Below are 14,701 nucleotides of genomic sequence, written 5' to 3'. Positions count from 1 at the left end.
GATTCTCGAGGATATACATTAATGTTTCGCTGTATGTGAAAACTTCGGGACCGAAATGTCACTTGTATCGTGTAGAGACACTGTTCGTCGACCTCGTCTCGTTGGCGTCGAACCTGCAACAATACCAATTCGATGATACGATTCTTTTGTTCGTAATTTCTTTTATATGACGCTTTTACCAGAATATTATATTTTGTGAGTAAAATGATGCCAAACACGACACAATTTCGATTAGATTTACTTGTTTAATGCACGATATAGTGGGACCTCGATTATCCGAACCAAGTCGAATATGTGCGTTTAGATTCGTTAACTGGGTATAATGTTGGATTAAAGCTTCACTGGTTTGTACAATCCTCGGGTTCGAGCTGTGACATAGATCGTGCAGAGTTACTGTTTTCTTGTGACCACGCGAACATGTTTGGACTCATTCGAATCAGGAAAATGTCACAAATACGTTGTTAAAAGTTTCATAGGGACCCAGTTATTGTGCGGGTACCAATTACTGTGTCTATATTCATTATACCTATTTTTAAAGCGTAATGAATATTAGAAAAGAGACGCATAACATATATATTAACTGATTTTAATGAAAAAATTCAATATCTGTTTTTTAAAATATTCTTTATGTTTTAAAAATAAGTATAATGAATATAGGCATAGTAACTGGTACCCCCACAGTAATAGGGTCCGTTATCGTACCTAGATCTTACCGTTTACCAAAATTGTTCTTTTTGGACAGTTTCGGAACGTAGGATGGCACAATAAATAGCACTCAAGTCATTGTGAATAAGATCATTTTCCTCGAATATTGAGACAAGATCTGTCATCCTATTGTGATCCATATCAGACTCTAAAGAAGCCAAACCAAATTTCCGCAACGAGCCAACGTTTTTTAAACGATATTGGCAATTTTCCCGTACTTTCAATCGGAATAAGTTTTCTACGGTCCCGAGTGAAGCGTTTCTGTCCGCCGGCAGAATATTTTACTCGATGATGCTTTCCCCGATAATGGTTTAATGATACACACGTTTACGTCAGTAGCAGATACCCTTTGAAAAGTCTCCGCAGTCGAGTACACGATCGACGGGGTCGATTACAAAGAGATTGCCTTATTACCCGCCCGTATCGGTGTCCTATCTTTACGTTACCTGAAAGCATCGGCGCGCGAATAATACACGCGCGCAAAGAATAGCAAATGCGACGCTAGATAGTCGACGGGGCAAATATATTCAACGGAAACAGGTGCCGTGGGCAGGTCAGGATTTATTCATAAGCCGATTAATAAGTTTCCCGAAGACGTCCTGTCACCTTTCGTCAAACTCGACGCGTCGGGCCTCGTGCGAGCGTGTAACACTAATCGTTAACCTAACTAACGGGCTGGTAGTCCAATGTTTTTTCTCCCATTCTCTTGTTCACGTGTATTGGAATTTTCATAACCACAAACATATATCGTTCCTTAATCTCTTTCTTAAATTTTTTAAATTACATTTAAGTTCATAATTTTTCATCCGTTTTGTTTAATTTTTACTTATTTAACACGTTGAATGCCACGTCACACATATGTGGGTGACGGAATTATTTGTGCAGGTTTTAAAATGAATTTTTACGTTGATATATTTATTGTACTAAACTTGATTAGGATCTGTAACATGCAAGAAAGTTGGAGGATTACTCAGTATCATACATTTAATATTTTCAATTTTTATTTCATTAAATAACTTACTTTTATTTTATGGAATTTTTGGGGTTTCTAGTTTGGCGTTCACAGTGTTAAACTGTATATGCGGCTATTAAGAAAAATTATCGTAGAAGATGTCACAACGAGAAGTGCAATTTTTGTGTCGTTAAATTTGTACTGACAAATTGCTAAGTAGCATTTGAACTAGTCGAAAACTACAGTGATTATTTTCCGAGAAATTCTAGTGCTTCTTCTTTGCGCGGTCAAATAACGAAGCACCATTTTTCAATGCTTAAAATACTTGCCGATTCGGTTGTTTAACAATTTTCACTCCAAGCTCGCTACAGTACAGAAGAGTTTCACTCCGTTAATGTGGTTTATTTTTATTCGATGAATCACTTCGCGAATTCTATTTACACCGGCGCTTTCAATACACAATTGTACACTTTCAAAAGAGTCCAACTACCGAGTATGTGGCAGATTCAAAAACATCGAACGTTCGATCCTTCCCAGATCTCTGTCCGATTGTATCGACGGCTTATTTATAGAGCGCAAAACGCAGCGTTCTTTAAAATAACATGGATTCTTTCGAGTTTCGTTACGCCGCACGCGCCGAGACGTGATTCTCTTTTTTTTTTTCGAGTACAAATTTTTGCCCATGAAAGTCTCTTTCATCCGCGGCGACACCTCGCTGCGCGCGGAGAAAATTCAATTTTCGCTCGCCCTTTTTCCCCGTTTTCAGAACTAAATACACGCACTATTTAATCGAGTGTTAAACGTTTCAAAGGGTGGGTTAATTTTCGATCGACTTTGACTTCCGCCGCGAGCGGCACGTGATTGATTGCAAAGTTCCACTCGAAGAAGGAGAAAGGAAAATAGGTCAGGCACACTTCGCTAACTTCAGTGGCATTCACCGAGCATGAATGGGCCCCACGAATAAGATCTCGACGATCGAATCTCGTTTTCCCGGCGGCTGTTTGGTCGTCGCAAGATCACGGCGTCGTCTTCCTCATAACTGAAAAAAGATAAGACGTTAGCCGAGCTGCAAACACAAAGCAAAGTATGACTTACGAGGATCCCACGACGTTGCGTCACACCTTAATGCCTCTCCGGAACGTTAGGTTCCGTATAATCTAAATTTGTTTACATAATATTGCATATTATCAACACGAGAGATCCATTCTTCGCTCCGCCGTGCAAATCGCTCGGTTATAAAATACTATCGAAGCCTTGAAAAGGCTCCGATTCAAATCCTTTGAACCGAGAAAGCTGAACAGTTCATTAAAAAATTGTACGCGAACATTAGCGTTTAATTATTTTTACATTATTACAGTTTGGTCTAATTCGTGTACGTTTGTTTTGAAACACTAAGGAAATTCTTTTTTATCTTTATTTGCCTTAATATTAAAATTTAAGCGAATTATTGTATCCACTATAATTTGATCAATGTTTTTAGTGATGACATTTTAATAATTACAGAAATATGTCGAGTGTATACGCCGCTGCAGAGTGTGGCGACACGCTGTCCATTCAAAGTCCAATGAAACGGAGAGAAATGATCGTACATCAAATTTCAATGCTTGAAAAGATTGTCGAGTGCCTTCAGAATTATTTGAAGAACATAGGAAAAAATCTTTTCATTCTCCCACGTAATGCAGAAACGTCTTCAACACGTTGACTGCCATGTCACCCAAATGTGGGTGGAATTTTTACGTTAATATATTCATTCTACCAAATTTGGTTAGGATCTGTAAAATGCAAGAGGGTTGGATGACTACTCAATATCATACATTTCATTCTTTCAATTTTGATTTCATTAAATAACTTACTGTGATTTTATGGAATTTTTGATGGTTTCTAGTTTGGCAGTCAAAGTGTTAAGGAAGCGAGGCTCTGGAATTGTATGGTATTTCTTTCTTTTTCGTTGGGAAGATCTAAATTATTTCGGCGTGGATCGAGCGTTGCTACAATTTCGCTAATGCGAAACAAATTTGCTCCGATACGGCGTAAAGGGAAGAGGCGACCGAGGGTACGCGAGCAGAGTAACCGGTCCAGCCTGTGTATCACGCCGCCATTATATTTGATGTTCATCCAAATTGAGCGAAACTTAATCGAATCACGCCCGTTTGATGGAGACGTCGAATTTCGGCAGGTTGGATACCATAGACGCGCGGGAATTGGATCGTGACGTCGTCGGTAGATCGACTGCAGCGTGTAGATACAGAGATAACGCGAGATATAATGCGATCCGGTACCAGCTCGTCAAAGTGAATCTCCGGACTGTTGAATGGAATATCTACTAATTCCTGTTCTCCGTTAACATCCCGAATGCGTCCGTCGCGTCGGCTCTATTCTCCGTAGCGACGGACTCGATGCAACGCAGGCGACGCAGCTGCAGCTGAAAGGGATGCAATTGATGCCCGAAACAACAACGGACCGGCTCGTAGACCTGCTGAAATTCGAATCCTTTCGGTCCGCTGCCTTCCGAGTCGCTGCTTGAACGGCGAATATGCGAATAGCGACATATTTATTGCTCGGTGTACCTATTCTACGTTGCCACGAGATACAGGGGTAGCAGGAAAATTGATACAGGGGTGGGTTGCTGCAGAGGAATTTGGCAGGGTGTTCATTTGACAACTTTCTAGCCGAATATGTGCGCAAATAAAAAAAAGTATCGTACGAAAATTGCTGGTCTTTTTACGTACAACAAGATCCCACAATAAAAAATATAGGTTTCCACTTGAAAAAGCAAAGTTGACCTTCAAATGACCTTGAAGACGCCACCCCAAATAAAAAACTGATACTGCCCTCCTCTTTCCCCCCTCGAAATCCTTGGACACGTGTTTTACACATTTTTAATATCTTTCATACTTTTCGAGATATTCAGCTGGAAAGTTTGAAATGAACACCCTGTGTAGCACACGATATTATATTCAATAATATATGTATATATGCAAAATCTATCCCTACTTTCACAGAATGCGCTCCTTAAGTAACTTAGCAGCTCGAGACAATACTAATCAAATGACAGAAATTTTTTAAAAATATTTTTGTGGGAATCTTCTGGCAACATATTTGTGACATTTTTCTGATTAAAATGAGCCCCAACGTGACATAGCTTAAGCGTACTTACTTCTTCAATTGACCATTTAGTAGAACCTCGATTATCCGAACCGATGATGTCTGAACTCTCCATTATTCGAATACGTGTTTCACGTAAAACGTAAGTGGTTTAACCTAAAGCGATCCATATATAAGATTTATTGTTCAAATCTATAATCATTTAATCTAACTCCGATTAGTTCGGATAGTCGAGATTCGACTGTATCGTGGATTAAAGAAGTAAATAATGGTCCAAATTAGGTCGTGTTTGGGCTTATTTTAATCAGAAAAATGTCAGGAACATGCTGGTAAATGTTCGAATTAAAAAATAATTAGACATAAAACAGTTTTAGTTCTACAGTTTTGTACAATTGAACAATTGAATAAACGACCGTAGATTCGATTTGGTGGTTAACACTGAAATGCAATAAATAGAGAAAGCTGTATATGAGCTGAATTAATGTTATCGCTTGGTCAATACACTTTCTCATTTGCGTATCGCAACATGTGCGTAAACAGTGTAAGTCCATTGCATAACAATTCGACGATAATAATATTAAGCACACAACACCCGTGCTGCATTGTTGTGCTAACCGTACTGTGTACACTGTATCCACCTACTTTCTCGAAATGTAAACACGCGATTTCAAGAAACTGTAAAACTACGATGGTCTCGAAATATCTTTGAAGAGTCCATTTTAAGTTCAGATCACTCTATTGCTTTTTTCGAAACTAGGCCACTTCCATTAGGCCTCAAAATGCAAACACGGTGCAGCGATGGGAACTAAATCACTGTCGCAACTTTACTTATCGGAGCACAATTAATACCTACTTTATGCTTACTTAAAGTTTGTTAACATTGACGCGCGAGCACCCTGTTCACTCACTCGTTTTTCTTTGTCCTTGCTCGCTGTTGCTAATAGCGTTCGCTTGATAATAATTTTCAAGAGTAGAGCTTACGGTTTATGCAACCAAGCGGATTACTATTTTAGAGTAGATTCGTACGAGTCGTTCTCTCGAGTTGATATTTGTTCACCAATAAGTGTGTCTAATACACAGCTTACCCAAGTGACATATTGACTTTCCCGGAAAGTTCTGATCGAGAGTGTACCCTATTTTAGGGTCTGTTGAACAGTTTCCAGCAACGGTTCGACATTTTCTACGAGCGGATAAAAAATTGAAAATTCAATAATACCTATAAAGGTTAATCCTCAGAACACCCAGAGCTGTGTAGAACATTATTTTAAACTGTAAATAGTGAATAGTCGACGTTATTTTAAATCGTACGTGTATTTCCGGCAATAAAATATTTTATTCGTGAACAGAGGTTTTTAAAATAGTATTTCACTTGGAGGATGCTGAAAATACCGAAGCTTATATTTCAAATATTTTATCAACCCAATATTATTTCTAAAGTGGATCAAAATTTCTTCCTGTTCGTATAAACAATTTTTTACTCTCCCGGTATTTCCATTTATATTCTCGTTGTGCAATGTATAGATTATCAGATAGGGAGACAGATAATAGATTTTCCTATCGAATGACACGGATTACTTTCTCCAATTAATATAATGAAAGTACTTGAAAAGAGTACAAGCCCAAATTTACATAATTAACGGTAACGAATCCTAATAAAGAAAGCTTTATTTGCTCTGCAATCTATGCCAAACGGATAGTTTCTCGGAGTAACACTATCAAATCAAGAAGCTAGAATAAAACTGATTTATCACTCGGGTGTCTGTAGAATCTCTAAAGCGATCCTAACAGCGCAATTCTAGAAAGGCAACAATGCGTTCCGTACGAAAATCCATTAACAGTTTATTGAATCGAGTTTTCCGTTGCTTACACAGCTGGCACGTAATCCCGTTAATCAGGCGATTTTTGAATTCCAACGCCTACGAAGACGTAACACGAAACAAAGAGAATTGACGTAACAATTGTTTCGTCGCGAAACAAATATATGAACAATATGAAATAATGAAACGAAAGAATTATTAAATGAAAAGTTCTCGAAAGGTGATCGCGAGCACGAGCGGTACAGGTTGGTAAACAATCGCGCCAGACTGCGCTCGTCGTCTTTTTGTTTTCCGAAAGATGTCAGTCACGTGGTCGTTGCACAACGTCGCTGGTACTTAATTAACGAGATTAGATTGTCGTCAATACGTCAACAAGAGGAGTCCTTCGACGCACCTTCCGAGAAATTGCTCTTCGAGCACGGATCTTTCCTTTTTTTTCTCACTCTTTCGCAACGCTACCGCGCTTATAATTAACCGTTTCACGGGTTTATTAATAAAGTTATCGAGGGCGTGTGACGACGATGATTTATTGATCAGCATAGGAAGCACGACGAAACGTATCGCAAGCCAGCAGCATCCGCTCGGCAAAGGTGTGCACGCGTCGTGTCGATGGCAATTTATTGTCTTCGATGCGTTTCGCGCTTTCACGATCGACCGACCGACCTTGACATTGATCGAATTATTTAAGCGGTTGAATTTTCGCGGAGGCACGCGCTCATCTAATTTAGATGGCGTCGGCTCCGAGGCTGGAATTGACCTGCTTCCGCCCTAATCGATCAACAGGAACGGAGCACACGGTCCCGTGAAGTCACGGTTCCAGGGGGTATCCGCGAGGCTGTAACACTGGAAACAACAATATTGGCTTTTCGATATCGGTCAGATGACTTCTGTGGTCATCAAGCTTTTGCAGAGCGTTTGGCAATTGGGACGGCCTGTAACCCTTCCTGTCGCTCCAGAACCGTAGAACGACATGACGCGAAAGCTATTTCTGTTTAAGCGGGTATTCTAGCGTAATAGGTCCGAAAAATCGATTTTTTTTCTTCTCGCATGCATCGGAAGTACAGCATTTAAAACACATGCTCCTATGATTTTATAGTAGCGTTCGAGATAATAACAGTATAATAGAACGTTTAGGGTGACGAGTTTCAATGGCTGGCGATAGGGGAATTTAAAGTTTGAACCAGTGACGCCCAGATGAGGGGAGGGCAGACGAGTCGAGGGGAAAAAGTTACCCCCACTCTGCCAGCACCGGGGTACATCACGTGATGTTGTGACACAGGCACGACAGAGACGGAACGCGTCACGTGACCGCGCCGCGGCGGAAGCGTGGGGAATAGCGCGGTGGAAAGGGAAATTAGAGTGGGGGAACAAGTCTTGATCTGGCACGGTTAGTTGGAACGCGTTTCTCGCAAATCGTTGCTACAATATTTCAGAAACTATGTACCAACCGGACTGAAATTTCGGGTATGTCTTCAGCGCATAATCGTGCCAAAATATATTTTATTCTAATCTTGTACAGCCTCTTAAAAACATGAAAATGTCGGAAAAACGAGACTGTACATTCAAAGTGCTGTCATTTTCTTAATTTTCAAGCTTTTTCTTTCTTCTTGGTACTGATTCTAGCTAGAGGCATGCCAAATGAGAATCAATCGAATTCAAGTTTCATTGCAGTCGAATTCAATTACTTTCCAATAAAAAAATTGAAATCAAATCCAAACAAATACGTCGAAATAAATCTTATGCTTACCATTTTTACTGAATTTTTGTATCACGTTTGCAAAGCAGCCCAGAGAACGCATGCCACGTTAACATTCTCCGTTAAAACAGTAACTGGATTTAGAAGCGGAAACGACGGTGACCGATTTTAAAAAATCGTAACTTTTAAATTGCTTCTCTAACGCTTGCGATGTCCAAAGGAAGTTCTTAAAATATTAAAGTACAATTTGCAAAAGTGGAGAAACCATAGAACTTTTAATCGATGGAGTGTAACGGCTGAAACTTCGAAACTCCATAGTTTTTGCGACTATACTGTGCCTGCCGGTAATACTGAACGTCGTAATATCCCGATAAAGAAGCAACGAACGTTGAAGTCGATTGTGTATATTAGTTTCCCGGGAGCAACAAATAATGATCTTAATAATTGAGCATCGGTTGAACATCCGTTATTGGAAGAGAAATATTTTTATTTCCCATCGCGTGCAAACAACTGTGAAAATGGTCAATATTGTGCCGAAAGTAAATTAAAAATGTATTACCTTCGTTTGCCGTGTGTATCGTTCAATACGTTTGTTCTTTTAAAAGATACTTTACCGTTACAGTTGTTTTCTTTTTTTTTTTTTTTTAATAACGTTTGTAATTTCTTGTGGAAGCATGTGCGTACGCAATATGGAACACAATTATTTAGAATTAAAACTGGCCGATTTTTCAATTGATATTCCACATTTTGTTGCTCTACTATCTGGTAACAAATCTTTTTTAAATACATACATACGGTGTCGCCAGATGAGGGGAGGAAACACGAATCGAGGGGAAACAGTTACCCTCTCTCTGCGAGTACGCGTCACGTGACCGGGCCGTGGAGAAAGCATGGGGCAAAAGTAGAGTGGGGGAAAAACTTGATCTGGCTGGAATGTTAGGAGGATCTATCGAAGACATTTCAAGATTTGAAAAAATTTAATTTTTCTAGAAAAGAACTTCTGAAAATAATCTTTATAATCGACAAAGATTTTCCCTCTAAAAGTGTCTTACTTATCTACTCGTTTCGTCGCTACTATTAAACCTCTCTGTTATATTCCTTTCAATATCATTTCCTCGCGGAGAAATTGATGTTTCGATTGTATCAGCTCGAGTATTTCACTTGCCGGTACTCAGCCGTCCTCAATGTAGCTGTCCAAACAGATAAAAATACGGTGACGCAATATCAAGAGACGGTAGTAGCAGCTTTTATAGAAAAATTTGCAATCTGCAGACACTTGTAAATTCCCTCGTCCCCAGCGAGCCACAACTTCGTTTTAAAATAGTGTTCTGTCTTAGGAGCTGAAGCTTCTATTTTTAATTTTGTCGCAGGTGGTTCGTCTTTGCTTGATACTTTTCTGAAAGACTATTTTTCGTTTGTCACCGGCCACTGTGAGTAGAACGAAATGAACTCGTAAGTTCAGTGTATGTGTGCTTGTGAGAGGGAGAGAGAGAGAGAGAGAGAACAAAGACGAATGTGGAACTACCAACCAATTGACGATATTGTATTTTCCGTTTTCTGTAACAGCGTTGCAAATCCCCAGAGACTGTAGGAGTGGACAGGTTCGATCAATTTTTCTACATCGATGGCGTTGTTGCCTCGGAATCCTGGAATCAAATCAGCAAAATTGCGCCTTTTATTTTTAGCATGATTGATTTTTCAATTTCTGCCACAGTAGAACATCTAAAAAAGTGTAACTGCCATCTTCTTCGAAATACGATGGAAATTGAATTAAATTTATTTCTTCGAAATACGATTAACCCATTTGCATCATTAGCATATACAATAAGGAGCAAAACTGAGTCCACACTATTTGAAACAACATAACTTTTTTAAAATTAGATAAAGTTATTAGAGAAGTTAGAAGGATTGGTTTATTAGACGAGGTGTAAAAAATTTTTGAAAAAATTTGAATTGGTCCGAATCGCAAAAGAAATAGTAAAAGTTGGTTTTTTCAGCTTTTTTATCTGAGCCTGTATTGAAAATTTGAAGAATGTGTTTGATTCGCTCGAATAAATTATACCCGTGCTGAAAATTTCATCGATATTGGTTAATTCGTTTACGAGTTATAAACGATTAAAAGTGCGATTTTAAGTCGAAAATCGTGAAAAACGGCAATTTTTTCCACTTTTAAGCGTTTATGACTCGTAAACGAATTAACCAATATCGGTGGAATTTTCAGCATGGATATAATTTATTCGAGCGAATCGAACACATTCTTTAAATTTTTAATACAGGCTCAGATAAAAAAGCTGAAAAAACCAACTTTTACTATTTCTTTTGCGATTCCGACCAATTCAAATTTTTTACACCTCGTCCAATAAACTAATTCTTCTAACTTCTCAATAACATTCAAGTGATTTGATCTAATTTTAAAAAAGTTATGTTGCTTCGAATAGTGTGGACTCAGTTTTGCTCCTTACTGTATATATACGATCAATTTTCCTGGTCACTATCACCGGAGATTATATATACGCTCATTTATTTTTTCTTGTAATGCTGAAATATGAAGTTCTTTTACTTGTCCTTATACTAATTAAAATAACTTACTTCTTCATATTTCCTCGTGATGCAAATGGGTTAAAGTTATAGTTACAACGAAGAAACTTTTGAAATGCAACGTAGGTGTTTGCAATAAAACGACCAATAAAATCATCAATTGAAAAATTCAGTTTTCTCGAACATGTAGTAGATGAAGATCTGCACTGTACCGATGACGAACAATGGCAAGTTTAGTTCGTAGATTTCTGCCTGTCGCGAAGAAAATGCTGACGGTCATGCGCCGGTCCACGCACCGACTCTCGAACTAGTTGAACGAGCTTACGCGCGCGGATGAGAAGCCTAAACGTAATCTTGTTAGTGAGCTTTGTATTAGTGACCGACAACAAGCGATGTGGGTACTTACGGACAGTTGGAGGCGGCGGAAGGTTGTAGAGGAAAGGCGGGTAGGCGCGGACACTTAAATGAAACACAAACAAATAAGTCAATAAATTTCAGTGAAACATGTGTCGGAATATAAAGAACTTTCTTGATTCGTGATAATTAAGCGTAAAACATTTTTTGAAATAATTTTTATAGAAAACGTAACAATACAGTAAAGCTTGTGCATTTGCCCCGAACAAGATTAAGAATAGTAATGCGAGCATGAAGCGTCGATATCCAAGGTGACGGACCCAATTACCGTGTGGGTACCAATTACTGTGCCTACATTAATTACAGTTATTTTTAGAGCATAATGCATATTAAAAAAAAGAGATATTAAATTGTTTTATTAAGTTTTTAAATATTATGCTTTGAAAATAGGTATAATTAATATAGGCACAGTAATTGGTACCCCGACGGTGATTGGATCTCTTACCCTATTTACATTGTTCATGTGCCGAATCTCTGCATTTATTCCACTGGATCCATTCTTCTTCGTACGTGTTATAGACCATCATTTGTTTCCTATTCCAGTAGAACAATAAAGATATTAAAATGTCCGGTACTCTTCCCTAATTGAGCGTTCTCGAAAAGCTTTCGGGGTTGAGGTACTCCGTAAGAGATCACCTGTCCGTTGTAACGTTCCGTTATTTTTGGATCGAATGATATATTCTGCAGCTATCTTATCGTTCCGTCGATCAATCGCAGTTGTACACCGTTCTGTTTCTGGTAGACGTTAACGCCGTGATATTCCGCGATCAATAGACACTCCCATCGCTCCTCTTCAGCTTCGAAACGGGCTTTTATCGGCGGAAAATAATGCTCGATTATGCGTCCAGCCTGTGCTCGAATCGATTCCTAGACATTAACGCTCAGCAGAACCGACGGCATGGAAACCCGTGCCTTCTATGTATAGTTAATGATAATGTGTGCTCTTATTGTTGGTGCTAATAGAAAATCGGCGTTTTATTTTGATGGAGATCCTTCTGCCAATAAATCGATCCTTTTCCCGCGTTATACCTATCGGGAAACGTCCTGCGTCCTATATTTAGATTTTATGACACGACTTTGCGAAACGGCAGACGATTCGAATTTCGCGAATCGACACGGAATTCATTCCATAGTGTTTGCTGTTGGAAATTGTTCGCAACATGTTTTGATAACTCGCGACGTATGAAGGTAAATAGACGACGGAAAATAGCGCGACATCTAAAATATTCGAATTTATGAAATGTTTATTTGGGATCTGAAACATTTAAAAGACTCTGTCATTTTTCATAGCTACATTGCCCGGTTCTCGGATAATCTGCAACTTCTTCCTTCTCGCTTTCTCCAATGTTTGTTACTTTCTGCCTCGCCTAACTCTGGCTAATAATTTCTGGCCATTGCCCTCCCCCTTTTCCGTTAAGTGTCCATGCAAGCCTGTGCTCCTTATTAACTTTTGCAGTTGATTGTACATGGAATCTTGGATTTTATTAGAACAAAGTTTGTGCCTGTAAGATCTGCATGCATAGTGACTATTTCGCAGAGAATATTGGATAAAGTTCCGAAGCTATATTACAAATTAACAGCTCTCCGCAAGTTCGCAGAATTTCATATAAGTTTTCCAATATTCAATACCAAATAGAACTGAAACTTACTATAGCAATAGATTAAAGAGAAACGGATGGAGCCAAGCAGGGGTGAAGGCTAGAGATGGAGGTAACGGAGAGGCTAAAGGAGAGAGACATTGAGATAGAACGGCAAGAACAATACACAAGGATAGAGCAGTCAAAACATAACAAAAGGTACAAGTTTGTAAGAGTGGCAGAGTTACCAGAACACCTAAGTAAGGAGGGAAGAGGAGATAATCAAAAGCTCAAAGCCCAAGTAAGATGCGGAAATGCAGAAAATTGGAACAAATACTCGCTGGAAGACGAAGCAAGAGGATGCGACCTGTGTGGGGACAGGTATGGCAATCTGGAGCATCTAACAAGAGAATGCAGGGAAATGGAGGGAAGGATCAGGATGGAGGACATAGTGAGTGGGATGATAGATTCAAATGTCGAAGCGTGGCTTCAAAAGTTGACAAAGAAGAGAGATGAGCGAGCAGAAATATAAATGTAATACAAGGAAGCGTAAACCAAAGATAACAGAGTAGGAAATGGTGCAGTAATCGGAATAATAATAGGAATAGGCAGAATATAGGTAGAGTAGTCAGGGTAGGGATGGGTGAGTCAGAGAGAGAAGGGGAGAGGGAGGGAGAGAGAGAGAGAATGAATGCGTAGATAAGATAGTTATTTTGTGGTAATTATATTAGGGCCTTGAATAAGTTCTCGCTGTTTCTTTTACAAAATAAAAGCTTTTACCCAATGTCCTTGCTTCTGGATCATTCCTAAAACTTTTAAACGTTATGAAACAGTTGACTCATCTACTTGTAATGTTTTTCCAAGTTCTGCTAGCGTCTGACATCGGTCTTGATCGAGTAATTCCTCCAACTTTTCGTCTTCAAATTTTTTCGGTGCGCCAGAACGTTCTTTATCCTCAAGTTCAAAATCATTATTTTTGAAGCGTCGAAACCAGTCTCTGCATGTCGTATCCGACAAAGCATTGTCACCATACGTCTCAACAAGAATTCTATGTGCTTCAGCTGCAGATTTCTTTTGAATAAAGTAGTGCAATAAAATTCCCCGCAAATACACTTTATTTGGCACAAAAGTACACATTTTCAGAACTAAGAAAAAATTACTTTGTTTACACTAAAGTGAACTACCATACACTGAAATTTAAGGTTAGATACACTACTGCCTTGCATGTGTGATACCATTCGAAATTCCACGAACGGGGTACTGCTACTGCCATTTTTGAAGAAACAGCGAGAACTTATTCAAGGTCCTAATAGGTTATTGTAAACCGAGCCCAATTCTTGGCCGTAAGGCTGAATAAAGCAATATTATTATTACTATAACAATAGATTCATGAAAAATTCTTCCCTCGCGAAGGATGTCCTCTCGGAAACGTTCATTGACCAAGAAGACATATTTCAACCTGTTAAGTGTGCTCCGCTAGTTACGACTTGGGGTGCGTCGAAACTTGTGACACACATTCCCGGGGTAGGAGTTATTCAAGTTCTTCAGGGATTCTCGTTGAAGAATCAAGAGGATCGGCGATAAATTTGACGAGTAAACATTTATCGAGTTTCCTTGATTTACCCAGTGATAATTTCATCGAGCCTTACGGAAACGCGAGCTCGTTGCCTGTTATTTCACGCAACGGGGGTTAATTAGAGCATGCCTCCCCCTGTTCCCTCCGCCGGCTACTATTTCCACGTTCGCAGCGAATTTTAACGACCCCTTGACACCGTACAGCAGCGTTTACGGTGGAAAAGTTCTTTGACCTAGGAAGCTGCATTACCGTGCATTACCTGCGCTGCAATTTATTACGTTGGGAGTCGGACTCTGGTATCGGGAACAAGACACCGGGTCG

At 39.3% G+C, this 14,701-nt stretch overlaps 1 protein-coding gene across 8 annotated transcripts in view; it reads left to right on the top strand.

Annotated features, from left to right (window-relative positions):
• Positions 1–14,701, top strand: part of LOC143352485 (inositol 1,4,5-trisphosphate receptor-like) — a 71,538-nt gene that overhangs the window by 30,067 nt on the left and 26,770 nt on the right. The window lies entirely within an intron of this gene.

Source organism: Halictus rubicundus, chromosome 3 (assembly GCF_050948215.1).
Source record: "Halictus rubicundus isolate RS-2024b chromosome 3, iyHalRubi1_principal, whole genome shotgun sequence".
NCBI classification, from domain to species: Eukaryota; Metazoa; Arthropoda; class Insecta; order Hymenoptera; family Halictidae; genus Halictus; species Halictus rubicundus.
Note: the sequence above shows the minus strand (reverse complement) of the source record. Positions and strands in the feature narration are given on the sequence as shown.